The 15,040-nt window shown below is 57.7% G+C and overlaps 1 protein-coding gene across 1 annotated transcript in view; it reads left to right on the plus strand.

The window, feature by feature from the left end:
• The window catches only part of LOC144950993 (exosome RNA helicase MTR4-like), a 120,648-nt gene that overhangs the window by 76,529 nt on the left and 29,079 nt on the right, over window positions 1–15,040 (plus strand).

Below are 15,040 nucleotides of genomic sequence, written 5' to 3' on the forward strand. Positions count from 1 at the left end.
GACAAATCTACCGATGGGAAAGTGCGATGTGAGAATTGGGCCATCGGCGCTGGGTCCCGGGGTGCGGTGAGCCCGGGGTGCGGTGAGCCCGGGGTGCGGTGAGCCCGGGGTGCGGTGAGCCCGGGGTGCGGTGAGCCCGGTCACACCAACTCCCGCCCGCACCTCCCACGGCAACGGCGTAGGGGAGGGAGCCGTCCTGCAGGGGATTGGCCTCGTGAGTGATCGTCGCTGTCGTCATTTATGTCCGCGGTGGCGGTGGCGGCGGTGGCGGCGGTGGTGGCGGTGGTGGCGGTGGTGGCGGTGGTGGCGGTGGTGGCGGTGGTGGTGGTGGTGGCGGTGGTGGTGGTGGCGGTGGTGGCGAGGGGTTCCATCTCTGTTTTGGTTTCTAACGATAACAGACTTTGTTGCCTTTTTGCCTGCCTTTGATGGATGTGTGCTCGGGCGAGCGAGCGGGCGGGCGAGCGGTCCGTTACCCCTCTCGCGGTTATGGTTGTGATTATTTTGATTATTTTTTAAATCTCAGAAAGGGGTGCGGGGGGGGTAAACCCCCCCCCCCCCCCCCGTGTAGGGCGATCGTCGCACCTGGAAAGAATTACGCTTGGGGCCTCCTGGGCGAATGTAACCGACGCTCTCACTCACGCTCTCACTCTCATACTCACACACTCTTTCTCTCACACGCTCTCTCGCTCACTCACTCGCTCTCTCGCTCACTCACACGCTCTCTCTGACTCGCACGCTCTCACGCTCTTTCTCTCATACTCACACGCTCTCTCACTCACACGCTCTCTTACTCATGCTCACGTGCTGATCTCTCTGACTCGCACGCTCTCTCTGACTCGCACGCTCTCACACTCTCTCTCACTCACACTCTCTCTCACTCACACTCTCTCACTCGCGCGCTCACACGCTTGCCACACGCACGCGGCTGGTGGCTGAGCGGCGAGAGATTTCCCACGGCCCGCTCATCGCCACAGAGCCCCCCAACCTACCCCCACCAGACCCCCCCCACCCCCAGCCCCCCACTACCACTCAGGTCCCCCCCCCCAGACCCCCTAATCTAGTCGCCCCACTCACCCAATGCCCTCGCTCACTCCCCACTCACTCACTCCCACTCACTCACTCCCACTCACTCACTCCCCACTCACTCACTCCCACTCACTCACTCCCACTCACTCCCACTCACTCACTCCCACTCACTCACTCCCACTCACCCAATGCACTCACTCCCCACTCACTCCCCACTCACTCACTCACTCCCACTCACTCACTCCCACTCACTCCCACTCACTCACTCCCACTCACTCACTCCCACTCACCCAATGCACTCACTCCCCACTCACTCCCACTCACTCCCACTCACTCACTCCCACTCACTCCCACTCACTCACTCCCACTCACTCACTCCCCACTCACTCACTCCCACTCACTCACTCCCACTCACTCACTCCCACTCACTCCCACTCACTCACTCTCACTCACTCCCACTCACTCCCACTCACTCACTCCCACTCACTCCCACTCACTCACTCCCACTCACTCACTCCCACTCACCCAATGCACTCACTCCCCACTCACTCCCACTCACTCCCACTCACTCACTCCCACTCACTCCCACTCACTCACTCCCACTCACTCACTCCCACTCACTCCCACTCACTCACTCTCACTCACTCCCACTCACTCACTCCCACTCACTCCCACTCACTCACTCCCACTCACTCACTCCCCACTCACTCCCACTCACTCACTCCCACTCACTCCCACTCACTCACTCCCACTCACTCCCACTCACTCACTCCCCACTCACTCCCACTCACTCCCACTCACTCCCACTCACTCACTCCCACTCACTCCCACTCACTCCCACTCACTCACTCCCCATTCACTCCCACTCACTCCCACTCACTCCCACTCACTCACTCCCACTCACTCACTCCCACTCACTCACTCCCACTCACTCCCACTCACTCACTCCCACTCACTCACTCCCACTCACTCCCACTCACTCACTCCCACTCACTCACTCTCACTCACTCCCACTCACTCACTCCCACTCACTCCCACTCACTCACTCCCACTCACTCACTCCCACTCACTCCCACTCACTCACTCCCACTCACTCACTCTCACTCACTCCCACTCACCCAATGCGCTCACTCACTCCCCACTCACTCCCACTCACTCACTCCCACTCACCCAATGCGCTCACTCACTCCCCACTCACTCCCACTCACCCAATGCGCTCACTCACTCCCACTCACTCACTCCCACTCACTCACTCCCACTCACCCAATGCGCTCACTCACTCCCCACTCACTCACTCACTCCCACTCACTCACTCCCACTCACTCACCCAATGCGCTCACTCACTCCCCACTCACTCACTCCCACTCACCCAATGCGCTCACTCACTCCCCACTCACTCACTCCCACTCACTCACCCAATGCACTCACTCACTCCCACTCACTCCCACTCACTCACTCCCACTCACTCACTCCCACTCACTCCCCACTCACTCACTCCCACTCACCCAATGCGCTCACTCACTCCCACTCACTCACCCAATGCACTCACTCACTCCCACTCACTCACTCCCCACTCACTCCCCACTCACTCCCACTCACTCCCACTCACTCACTCCCACTCACTCACTCCCACTCACTCCCACTCACTCACTCCCACTCACTCCCACTCACTCCCACTCACTCACTCCCACTCACTCACTCCCACTCACTCCCACTCACTCACTCCCACTCACTCACTCCCACTCACTCCCACTCACTCCCACTCACTCCCCACTCACTCACTCCCACTCACTCCCACTCACTCCCACTCACTCACTCCCACTCACTCACTCCCACTCACTCCCACTCACTCACTCCCACTCACTCCCACTCACTCACTCACTCCCACTCACTCACTCCCACTCACTCCCACTCACTCACTCCCACTCACTCCCACTCACTCCCACTCACTCACTCCCACTCACTCCCACTCACTCCCACTCACTCACTCCCACTCACTCACTCCCACTCACTCCCACTCACTCACTCACTCCCACTCACTCACTCCCACTCACTCCCACTCACTCACTCCCACTCACTCCCACTCACTCCCACTCACTCACTCCCCACTCACTCACTCCCCACTCACTCACTCACTCACTCCCACTCACTCACTCCCACTCACTCCCACTCACTCCCACTCACTCACTCCCACTCACTCACTCCCACTCACTCCCACTCACTCATTCCCACTCACTCACTCCCACTCACTCATTCCCACTCACTCACTCCCACTCACTCACTCCCACTCACTCCCACTCACTCACTCCCACTCACTCCCACTCACTCACTCATTCCCACTCACTCCCACTCACTCATTCCCACTCACTCACTCCCACTCACTCATTCCCACTCACTCACTCCCACTCACTCATTCTCACTCACTCACTCCCACTCACTCACTCCCACTCACTCCCACTCACTCCCACTCACTCACTCCCACTCACTCCCACTCACTCCCCACTCACTCACTCCCCACTCACTCACTCACTCACTCACTCCCACTCACTCCCCACTCACTCACTCCCACTCACTCACTCCCACTCACTCCCACTCACTCCCACTCACTCACTCCCACTCACTCCCACTCACTCCCACTCACTCCCACTCACTCACTCCCCACTCACTCCCACTCACTCCCACTCACTCACTCCCACTCACTCACTCCCACTCACTCACTCACTCCCACTCACTCACTCCCACTCACTCACTCCCACTCACTCACTCCCACTCACTCACTCCCCACTCACTCCCACTCACTCCCACTCACTCACTCCCACTCACTCACTCCCACTCACTCCCACTCACTCACTCCCACTCACTCACTCCCACTCACCCAATGCTCTCACGCACTCCCACTCACTCACCCAATGCACTCACTCACTCCCACTCACTCCCCACTCACTCCCCACTCACTCACGCTCACTCACTCCCACTCACTCACTCCTCACTCACCCACTCACACTCACTCCCCACTCACTCACTCCCCACTCACTCCCACTCACTCACTCACTCCTACTCACTCACTCCCCACTCACTCACTCCAACTCACCCAAATGCCCTCACTCCCATTCACTCACTGTGGATGGGGGGGAGGGGGTGGGGGGGAGGGGGTGGTGGGGGGGCCCATGAGGCCGGGGGGAGGGGTTGTAAGATGCGCCTGCCATTATTCCACTCCGGTGGTGGGTGTTCACCCAGGACCCCATTCCAACCTAAGGTGGCCTGGTCTCAGCTAGCTGATGAAAGTTGCAAGCGAGAATTTAATCATCGCTTGCAGCTGGGGTTGGCATCGTCCCCCACTCCTCCTGATGTCGAGGGTAAATGGGCGAGGTTTAGGACTGTGTGACTCAGGCAGCTGCAATGGCTGCTTTGGGTACACGGTCCAGACCTCCCCAGAAACCTTGGCTGACAGAGGAGGTGTTCAGGTTAATTGAGAAAAAGCGACAGGCCCACTCTCATCGGCTACAGTATCCCACGTCAGAGAATGATAAGGTTTACCGCAGCCTTCGCTCGGAGGTTCGGAGAGCCGTGAGGCGCTGCAAGGATGGGTGGTGGTCGTGGGTTGCTGAGGAAATGGAGTCTGCCTCAATGGCCTGCGATCACAAATCCCTATTTAACTCCATGAAAAAGTAACCTGCAGCGCCACACCTATTACCATCATTAGGGGAAACGGTGATCCAATCTCCGACCCCCAGGAACAGGTTTGCAGATTTGTTGAGCATTTTTGTGAAGTCCTGGGGGAGGGGACATCCCTCGACATGGAAAACATCGTGGGTCAAAGTGGCGATGACCCTGCTGAGGCTGCGGTGCCTCAAATATTTGAAGAAGTCACCCCCTGTGAGTGGCTGGCTGAGGTGCCATCTGTTGAGGAAGTACTAAGGCTATCCAGAGTCTGAGACCAGGAAAGGCACCGGGCATAGACGATCTCCCAAGCGAAATGCTGAGGGAGGGTGGCGTTTGTGCGCAGACTGCCCTACATGACATCATAACAACAGTCTGGACCACTGGACGGGTTCCGCAGGATTGGAACAACTACAGGGGCATCACTCCTCAGTGTGCCGGGAAAGGTCCTGGCAAGGATTATTCAACAACGCCTTGCCAGGCACGCTGAGGAGAGGCTTGCGGAGCCCCAATGCGGTTTCAGGAAAGGGCGGTCCTGCACAGATGCCATATTTTCTGTCCGTTTGCTACAGCAGAGGTGTAGGGAATTCCAACAAGACCTTCATCTCTGCTTTATTGACCTGGTCAAGGCCTATGACACCATCAGTGTGCCTGGGCTCTGGGTTGTTCTTCGTGCTTTCTGAGTCCCTAACCCTCTGCTCACGATCATTAAGGGCCTTCATGATGGTGAGCGGGCCCAGGTAAAACTACGTGGCCAGGAGTTGGAGCCATTCCCTGTTCACCTTTGAGTGCGACAGGGATGTCCTCTGGCTCCCACATTATTTAACATATTTTTCGACCACGTAGTTCGTGAAGCCTTTGATGGCTGTACCAGAGGAATTTCCATCTGGTACAGATACAATGGGAGGCTGATCGATGCCCGGGTGCGGTCAAGAGATGGCTCCCTATTGGTCAACCATGTTCCGTATGCCGATGATTTGGTAATTGCCGCTCACTCAAGAGGTGGAGTTTGAGGTGCTGCTGCTGAACCTGGAGCGTGCCACTAAGAGGTGGGGCCTTACCATCAGGCCCACCAAAACTAAGCACCTGCCTGGGTATTTTGTACCATCGGGCACTCCACCCCCACAACTCCTAATCGGTGATGGGGCAGTTGTGGAGAGAGTGGAGAGTTTCCCATACCTGGGCAGTGTGCTTATGACTGGCTCCAGTTTGACAGCAGAGGTCTCACTCAGAATCAGTCGAGCGGCATTATCTTTTCATCGGTAGCGTAACCCCACCCGTAATATCCGAACCGGTCATCCCAGGCCTTTTCAAAAAGTATTTAAACAAATTTTTTTATGTTACTAGGTAAGGGCCCACTGAGCTACGTAACGCTTTTTCAGAAGTGGCCTGGCTTATCGTAATCGATAGCTCGACAATAATGTGGCTTATCATCGCGCGGAAATGTATGGCGGCAGCCAAACACTGTAAACGCGCGGTGACGTTGATTCTAAATGTGGAGGGGAAAACCGGAGGACCCGAGATAAAAATCCACGCGGCCACGGGAAGAGAGAGACGCAAACTCCAAATTATACAGCAGCAGCATCGTCGTCAGGGTCCGGATCGAACCCACGACCTCCTGTATAACAGGCGAGGTAGTCAACATCTCATAGCCACCGTGATGATGATGAAAGCGAGAGAGACGCAAACTCCAAATATACAGAAGCTGCCCGGGTCGGGATCGAACCCACGACCTCCTGCATACCAGGCGAGGTAATTAACATCTCCTAACCACCGTGGTGCCTAGATCCTGGGCCGAGGGTTGACATGGCGTTGAAGTAATGCGCCCAGTGTCTGCCGGAACACCCTGGAAGTGAGTCCTCTCTCGGGACGATGAAGACGCTGCATCCCCAGCTTGTCGCTGTGAGTAGTTGCAAGGTTGGCGGGGGGTGGGGGGGGCGGCGAGTGCGTGTCTCCCCTCTCGCCGGGAGACTCGGTCCGGCTCGGGAGTTGGTGAGCACGCAGCTTGCTGGGCTGCGTGTGACTCACGGCGGAAACCGCTTGCGGACTCCATTCCCGCGACGTGCCTCGCCCGGCAATCCTTAAACAATTTTTTTATGTAATCTGTGGCTCCCTTGTGCGTGTGTGCGTGTGTGCGTGTGTGTGCGCGCGTATGTGTGCGCGTGTGTGTGCGCTGGGGAGCGGTTGTGTAGCAGCTAACGCACTGCGCTATGAAACCGGCGACACCACAGTGACGGTTATCTGAACTGGTCGTGGGCCTCCCCTAGGTCGACTCAGCCTCAAATGAGTGCCTGGTGCGGTGTGTGAAAATCATCGCCACTGGGGAGACAAAGGCGGCCGGGCGTGGCGCTGGCCACCCACCCCCTCGTGTGCCGTGCCGGCCCTCATAGGGTACTCCTCGCTAAACAGCACTTGCCCCAACAGTCTGGCAAAGGCTACACGGGGGACCTTTGTCTTTGTTTGTAGGCGTCCGTGTCAGTTTGATTCTGTGCAGATGCTGGCTGGGCTCTACGCTCGGTCGGTTTGACCTCAAATTTTTGAGTCTGGTGCACAATGTAAACATCAACACTGGGGAGACAAAGGTGGCCGGGTGCACGCTCTGATGCCTGTCCCCTCTGCTTTCTCTATTTGCTACTGCGGTTACGTCTGCTGAGCTGAATCTGCTGCTGTCGCTGCTTCCGATGCATCTTCTGCTTCTGTTATTGCTGCTTTTGCTGCTGATGCATCTGCTTCTGCGGCTTCCACCGCGACTTCTGCTGCTGCATCTGCTGCTGCATTCTGCGGCTTCTGCTGCTGCTGCTGCTGCGGCTTCTGCTGCTGCTGCATTCTGCGGCTTCTGCTGCTGCTGCTGCTGCGGCTTCTGCTGCTGCTGCATTCTGCGGCTTCTGCTGCTGCTGCTGCGGCTTCTGCTGCTGCTGCATTCTGCGGCTTCTGCTGCTGCTGCTGCGGCTTCTACTGCTGCTGCATTCTGCGGCTTCTGCTGCTGCATTCTGCGGCTTCTGCTGCTGCTGCATTCTGCGGCTTCTGCTGCTGCTGCATTCTGCGGCTTCTGCTGCTGCTGCATCTGCTGCATCTGCTGCTGCTGCATTCTGCGGCTTCTGCTGCTGCTGCTGCGGCTTCTGCTGCTGCTGCATTCTGCGGCTTCTGCTGCTGCTGCTGCGGCTTCTGCTGCTGCTGCATTCTGCGGCTTCTGCTGCTGCTGCATTCTGCGGCTTCTGCTGCTGCTGCTGCGGCTTCTGCTGCTGCTGCATTCTGCGGCTTCTGCTGCTGCTGCTGCGGCTTCTGCTGCTGCTGCTGCTGCGGCTTCTGCTGCTGCTGCTGCTGCGGCTTCTGCTGCTGCTGCATTCTGCGGCTTCTGCTGCTGCTGCTGCATCTGCTGCTGCTGCATTCTGCGGCTTCTGCTGCTGCGGCATCTGCTGCATCTGCTTCTGCGGCTTCTACTGCAGCTGCATCTGCTGCTGCTGCATTCTGCGGCTTCTACTGCTGCGGCATCTGCTGCATCTGCTTCTGCGGCTTCTGCTGCTGCATCTGCTGCTGCATTCTGCGGCTTCTGCTGCTGCTGCTGCTGCACCAGTCGCTCCTTTCGCGGAACCGCCGAAAACGAGCACGTGGCCCCAATTAAGCGCGTCTGGGCAGCCTCCACGGCGCGGATTTCTCGAGCGGCGAGAGTATTGGAGCTGGCACGGCTACGTCGATTTGGGCTCCATAAATCAGGACGACTTTGCCGCGCGTCTCTTCAGGAATACTGTACGGCCGACCGTTGCGGCGCCCCACCCCCCCACCTTCCCCCCCACCTTCCCCCCCACCCTCCCCCCCCACCTTCCCCCCCACCTTCCCCCCATCTTCCCCCCCACCTTCCCCCCCACCTTCCCCCCCACCTTCCCCCCACCCTCCCAATGGAGCTCCAAAGTGTTAATGTGTTGGCTCCGTCCGTCCGTCTGTCGTGTTTTGCCGTTGTAGGCGGCCCCGGGAGGTCACGCGTGCAAACGAGGCTTTCTGAGCCACCGTGGTGGCCAGGAGATGTTAACTACCTCGCCTGGTGTACAGGAGGTCGTGGGTTCCACCCCGACCCTAATACCGCTTGCTGCTGCTGTATATTTGGAGTTTGCGTCTCTCATCATCATCATCACGGTGGCTAGGAGATGTTGACTACCTCACCTGGTGTACAGGAGGTCGTGGGTTCGATCCCGACCCTGACAATGCCTGCTGCTGCATATTTGGAGTTTGCATCTCTCATCATCATCATCATCACGGTGGCTAGGAGATGTTGACTACCTCACCTGGTGTACAGGAGGTCGTGCGTTCGATCCCGACCCTGATGCCTGCTGTATATTTGGAGTCTGCGTGTGTCTCATCATCATCACGGTGGCTAGGAGATGTTAACCACCTCGCCTGGTGTACAGGAGGTCGTGGGTTCCACCCCGACCCTGATACCGCCTGCTGCTGCTGTATATTTGGAGTTTGTGTGTCTCTCTCTCTCCCCACGGTCGCGTGGATTTTTTCCTCCGGGTCCCGCGTTACTTTCCCCTCCACCTTTAGAATCGAAGTCACGCGTTTAAGAGCTTTTGTCTGCTGCTCTTGATGTCCCCACGGCGATGAGCCCCGCTGCGTTGAGCTGCCGTGCGCGATGGACCAGTCGCTCGCTCCCGAAAAGGATCTCGACGGAGCGCGGCGGCGGTGGCGGCGGCGGCAGGGCCCTTGCCTGGGATGAGAAAACAAAAGTTCCGTTGAGTTTACAACCGAGACAAAATTCATCAGAATTAACCACTCCACGCTCGGCTGGTGGTGGCGGCGGCGGGGGTGGTGGTGATGGTGGCGGTGGTGGCGGTTGCGGCGGTGGTGGTTGCGGTGGTGGTGGCGGTGGTGGTGGATTCAGCGGTGGTGGGGGTGGTGGTGGCGGCGGCGGTGGTGGGGGTGGTTGCGGTGGCGGCGGTGGTGGTGGTGGTGGCGGCAGCGGTGGTGGTGGTTGGTTGCGGTGGTGGTGGTTGCGGTGGTGGTGGCGGCGGTGGTGGTGGTTGCGGCGGTGGTGGTGGTTGCGGCAGTGGTGGTGATGGCGGTGGTGGTGATGGCGGTGGTGGTGATGGCGGTGGTGGTGATGGCGGTGGTGGTGGTGTCGTCTGCCCGTGGTCACGTCATCTCTGCGGGGAACTGTGGTCCGGGCGGTGATGAAGGAGTTTGAGACGCGTCGTGCGGACAGCGACGTGTTGCGCTCTCCGCGTTCCTCGTCGCAACCCCCAAACTCTCGCTTTATTATACAGCAGGAGACGGGGGGGGGGGACGACGACATCTTATAATCTGGAGAATTTGCTAATGAAATATCTTCGGCCTTGTGTGTGTGTGATGGGTTTGAGTGGATGGGGGCCGCTATTGGTCGACGCACTGCACCACGGACCCAACGACCCCCGATCTAGAATCATCGTTGGCGAGCGGTCGTCTGGACACCGCTCCTGGCTCTCCCCGTCTCCTCTCCCCCCTCCACTCCCCTCCCAGTGCGGTGAAGTACGGTCACTTACCCCGCCCCCCCCCGACTTCCCCCAAGTCCAGAATGAAAACGCCGAGGTCAGCCGCCTCTAAAACTGTTGATGGGAAAGAGAGAGAGAGCGGCAGAAAACACTTGACCCTGCAGCTTCTCCTTATCAGCTTTCCCCAGCACAATAAAGGGGGGATCACTTCTCCCTGTTTGTTTTTACGAATGAGTTCTTTTTTGGCGCGTGGGTGTGTGTGCGGATGCGTGGGTGTGTGTGCGGATGCGTGTGTGCGTGGGCGTGTGTGTGCGAGCGTGGGTGTGTGTGCGGATGTGTGTGTGCGTGGGCATGTGTGTGCGAGCGTGAGCGTGGGTGTGTGTGCGCGTCTGTGGGTGCGCGTCTGTGTGTGAGGATGCGTGTGTGTGTGTGAGGATGCGTGTGTGTGTGAGGATGCGTGTGTGTGTGCGGATGCGTGTGTGTGTGAGGATGCGTGTGTGTGTGCGGATGCGTGTGTGCGTGGGTGTGTGTGCGGGCGTGGGTGTGTGTGCGGATGCGTGTGTGCGTGGGCATGTGTGTGCGAGCGTGAGCGTGGGTGTGTGTGCGCGTCTGTGGGTGCGCGTCTGTGTGTGAGGATGCGTGTGTGTGTGAGGATGCGTGTGTGTGTGCGGATGCGTGTGTGTGTGAGGATGCGTGTGTGTGTGCGGATGCGTGTGTGCGTGGGTGTGTGTGTGGGCGTGGGTGTGTGTGCGGATGCGTGTGTGCGTGGGCATGTGTGTGCGAGCGTGAGCGTGGGTGTGTGTGCGCGTCTGTGGGTGCGCGTCTGTGTGTGAGGATGCGTGTGTGTGTGAGGATGCGTGTGTGTGTGCGGATGCGTGTGTGCGTGGGTGTGTGTGTGGGCGTGGGTGTGTGTGCGGATGCGTGTGTGCGTGGGAATGTGTGTGCGAGCGTGAGCGTGGGTGTGTGTGCGCGTCTGTGGGTGCGCGTCTGTGTGTGAGGATGCGTGTGTGTGTGCGGATACGTGTGTGCGTGGGTGTGTGTGCGCGTCTGTGTGTGTGTGCGCGTGTGTCTGGGCCTCCGGTGGGGAGCGGTGGCGTAGTGCATGACACCCGGTGACGATGATCTGGACTTGTCCCGGGCCTCCCCTAGGTCGGCTCAGCCTCAAATGAGTACCTGGTGCAGTGTGTAAACATTTCCACTAGGGAGACGAAGGCGGTCGGGCGTGGTGCTGGCCACCCACCCCCTCGTGTACCGTTCTGGCCTTCATAGGTGCTCGCTAACAGCACTTGCCCCTACAGTCTGTTAAGGCTATATGGGGGATCTTTGTTTTTTTTTTATCTTTGTCTGGGCCTCCGGTGGGAAGCGGTGGCGTAGTGCATGACACCCGGTAGGCCTCGGCAAGGTAAACGTTAGACGGTAAAAAAAGCAAGACAAACGTCACCCTACCTTTTACCTTACCACAATACAATCGCGCTACCCTACCTTTTACCCTTTAGCAGGTGAGATAAAAGGTAAACGGCAAAAAGAAACGAGCTTACCTTTACCCTACCTTTTACCCTTACCCAATACAAATTACCCGATTACAGGGTAATTACTAGGGATCTACTACACATGAACAAGGTTTATAACGGTAAATGCATAGGTAGAGTGCTTTAATCATATAGCATACTCTCGATGATTCCTAGTTTACACGCTTTCTTTTAACGCACTCTGTCGTTGTTGTCATCGTTGTTGTCGTATCCTCAAATCTTGAAACTCAATTTTGACCCACTTCCCAATGTGGTCTCGACTGCAAACTTGGTATACTTATGTCATACTGATGACAACACTATATCCTATCATAAAAAATAATGTTTTTAAACATTATTTTGTATATCTTATGTTTCGGCTTGGGTCTAATTGTCCACTCTCAACTGACGTTGGATGTAATTGGCCACGGTCCCTTATGTTGTGGCGAGCTTTCGGGCCACTTCCTGGAGTCGTGGAGTTCTGCCATTACTCATATGTTTCATAAAAGCGTGTTTTTAATAAAGTTAGTTTTAATATTACTTATTAAATGGAGGCCACAGACTGCGCCACGGAGCTTTTAGCGGTAAACAAGGCACCGTATTTACCGGGTAATACTTCGCGCTATCTTTACCCTACCGGGTAATTCTTCTGAGCTACCTTTACCCTGTACCCTTTACCTTACCCCTTGGCATGTCGACACCTTTACCCTTTACCCTTTTACCCGGTAAAAACGGTAAATTACCTTACCTTGCCGAGGCCTAACACCCTGTGCGGTGCGTAAACATCGCCACTGGGGAGACAAAGGCGGCCGGGCGTGGTGCTGGTGGCCACCCGCCCCCTCGTGTGCCGTGAGGGCCGTGGGAGTGTTGCCTCTGAACGTTTGCTCGCGGCCTTCGGAGATCTCCGCTCTCTCTTCCTCTCTCTTTCCTCTCCCCTGTCTCTCCCCTCTCCCCCTCTTTCTTCTCTCACTTGCCCAGATGTTCCTCCCAGCCGTTCCGTGCCTGGCCAGGAACCCCCCGTGTCTCTCGTCCGCTCGTTCGCAGGAGAGAGAGGCGCCCGCCAAATCATTATTTCGTCCTTGTATTTATCGCGAGCTTTGTGTTCTTTGTAAAATGTATTATTGCTCCACTTTTGCCGCCGCCGCTGCTGCTGCTGCTGCTGATGGCAAAGTGGCATTAAACCAGCCAGATTGGTGTCGGTTTCTCAGTTGCAGCATCGAGAGAATGACGTGCATGCGTGTGTGTGTGTGTGGTGTCTGTGTGTGCGCGATTAAGATGGGCCTTACCATCAGCCCCACCAAAACGAAGCACCTGCCTGGGTATTTTGTACCATCGGGCACTCCACCCCCACAACTCCCAATCGGTGATGGGACAGTTGTGGAGAGAGTGGAGAGTTTGCCATACCTGGGCAGTGTGCTCATGACCGGCTCCGGTTTGACAGCAGAGGTCTCACTCCGAATCAGTCGAGCGGCAATATCTTTTCATCGGTTGCGTAATGCTGTGGTGAAGCTACCTGGTCTATCGCTCCGCACGAAGCTTCGGGTCTTCTCGGCCACGGTCATTCCCTCCCTTCTCTACGCTTGCGAAACGTGGACCCCCCTAAAGGAACATCTTTGCCGGTTAAAAAGATTTAGGCTGGCCTGCCTACTATCAATCCTGGGTTTAACCAGACTGGATTGTGTGAGGAGCTCACAAATCCTGAGCTCCTCCGGCAGGCAAGGCTGCGTTGGCTGGGCCATGTAGCCCGCATGCCCAAACAGCTCTTGTTCGGCAGGATTGAGGGGGCTAAACGGGCACGGCATGGGCTAGAGAAGAGATGGAGTGATGTGGTACAGGAGGATGTGGAGCTGAGTGGACTTGCCGATGACTGGTACCAGCGGTGTCAAGATCGGCCTCTGTGGAGGAGGCTCGTGAAGGACGCTACTGGGCAGTTGGAGGCAGTCGCCTTCCAACAACAACGGAGGGCAGAGGAGCGACGCTCACAACAACGAGCGGAGCGCCGGGTAGCTAAAGCACAGCAAGTTGGCACAGTAGGGGACACAGGTGGTGCATCAGCCAGTCCTCTCGGTCATCTCAGTCAGTCGACCCGTGGCACCTGCTGGGTCTGCCCCGTGACCTCCTGCCAGCGGGCGTTCGACACTTCACGTGGCCTCAAGGTGCACATGGCCTGGTACAAGCGTCGTGGTGACGTCACCGCCACTTAGTGGCGAATGGCGGTCTTTCTGTCGTGGTGGTGGTGGTGGGGTCAAGCGTGGCTTGCACCCAGCTGATCAAAATCACCCGCCAGAAGCGTAGCCGCTTGCTGGGCCAGGGGTTTCCGATTGGGGTAAAGGGGAGGGGGGAAGGGGACCCCGATCCGCCTCGTGATGACGGCACAGCACACACACGCACCACACACACCACGCACCACACACGTGCACACCACACACGCAACACGCACCGCACACGCACCGCACACACCACACACACCACACACAAACCACACACGCACCACACGCACCACACACACCGCACACACCGCACACACACCGCACACAAACCACGCACACCACACACACGCACCACACACACCACACGCACACACACCACACGAAACACCGACTGTCGCCGCAGGTCCGGTATGAGACTAGGGTGGAAATGACGAAATATATTTTGTGTCGCGTTTTGAAGTAGGGGCCGGCCGTCATCGTCGTCACCGTGGCCGTCACCGCCGTCCTCATCACCGTCACCGCCGTGCGGCCGCTGTGGCCGATTCTGAGGCGCACGGCGACTCGTGCGCGGCTCTGGCCGCCGCCTCCTCCTCCTCCACGCGCTCTGCTCGCAAATTGGAACAAATTCATCAAAACATTACAGCACCTGACCAACACCCCCCCCACGCGCCCCTCCGCCTCACCTCTCCCCCAAAACCTTCTCCCGGCGGCGGTCGAGAGGGAGGGAGGGAGGATGGATGGAGGCAGAAATATTTAAATAATCTGAAAGGCCGTTAATCAATTCTGGGAGCGGAAACGGCCCCGCTTGAGGAAATGGCCGTAAATTTCTGAAAGTTGTTGTGGCGAGAGAAGGGAGAGTGGTGAGTAAGAGAAGGGAGGAGAGAGAAGGGAGAGTGGTGAGTAAGAGAAGGGAGAGTGGTGAGTAAGAGAAGGGAGGAGAGAGAAGGGGGGTGGACGGGAGATTGGAAGTGGGTCGTCGCGAGCGGGGAATGTGCCACGGGGGGGTGGGGGGTGCCGCCGCCGCCGCTGCTTGAGGCCGCCACAATTAAAGAGGCCACGTGGCGGCTCGCGTCCGTCCCACCGGGGCCACCGTGGCCCCACTTTCCCAGATGTTGGCACGCGATACGTGGGTTTTAGTTACACAGGAGGAGGGGGGGGGAAGGTGAAAGCTGTG

Source organism: Lampetra fluviatilis, chromosome 3, assembly GCF_964198595.1.
Source record: "Lampetra fluviatilis chromosome 3, kcLamFluv1.1, whole genome shotgun sequence".
Lineage (NCBI taxonomy): Eukaryota > Metazoa > Chordata > Hyperoartia > Petromyzontiformes > Petromyzontidae > Lampetra > Lampetra fluviatilis.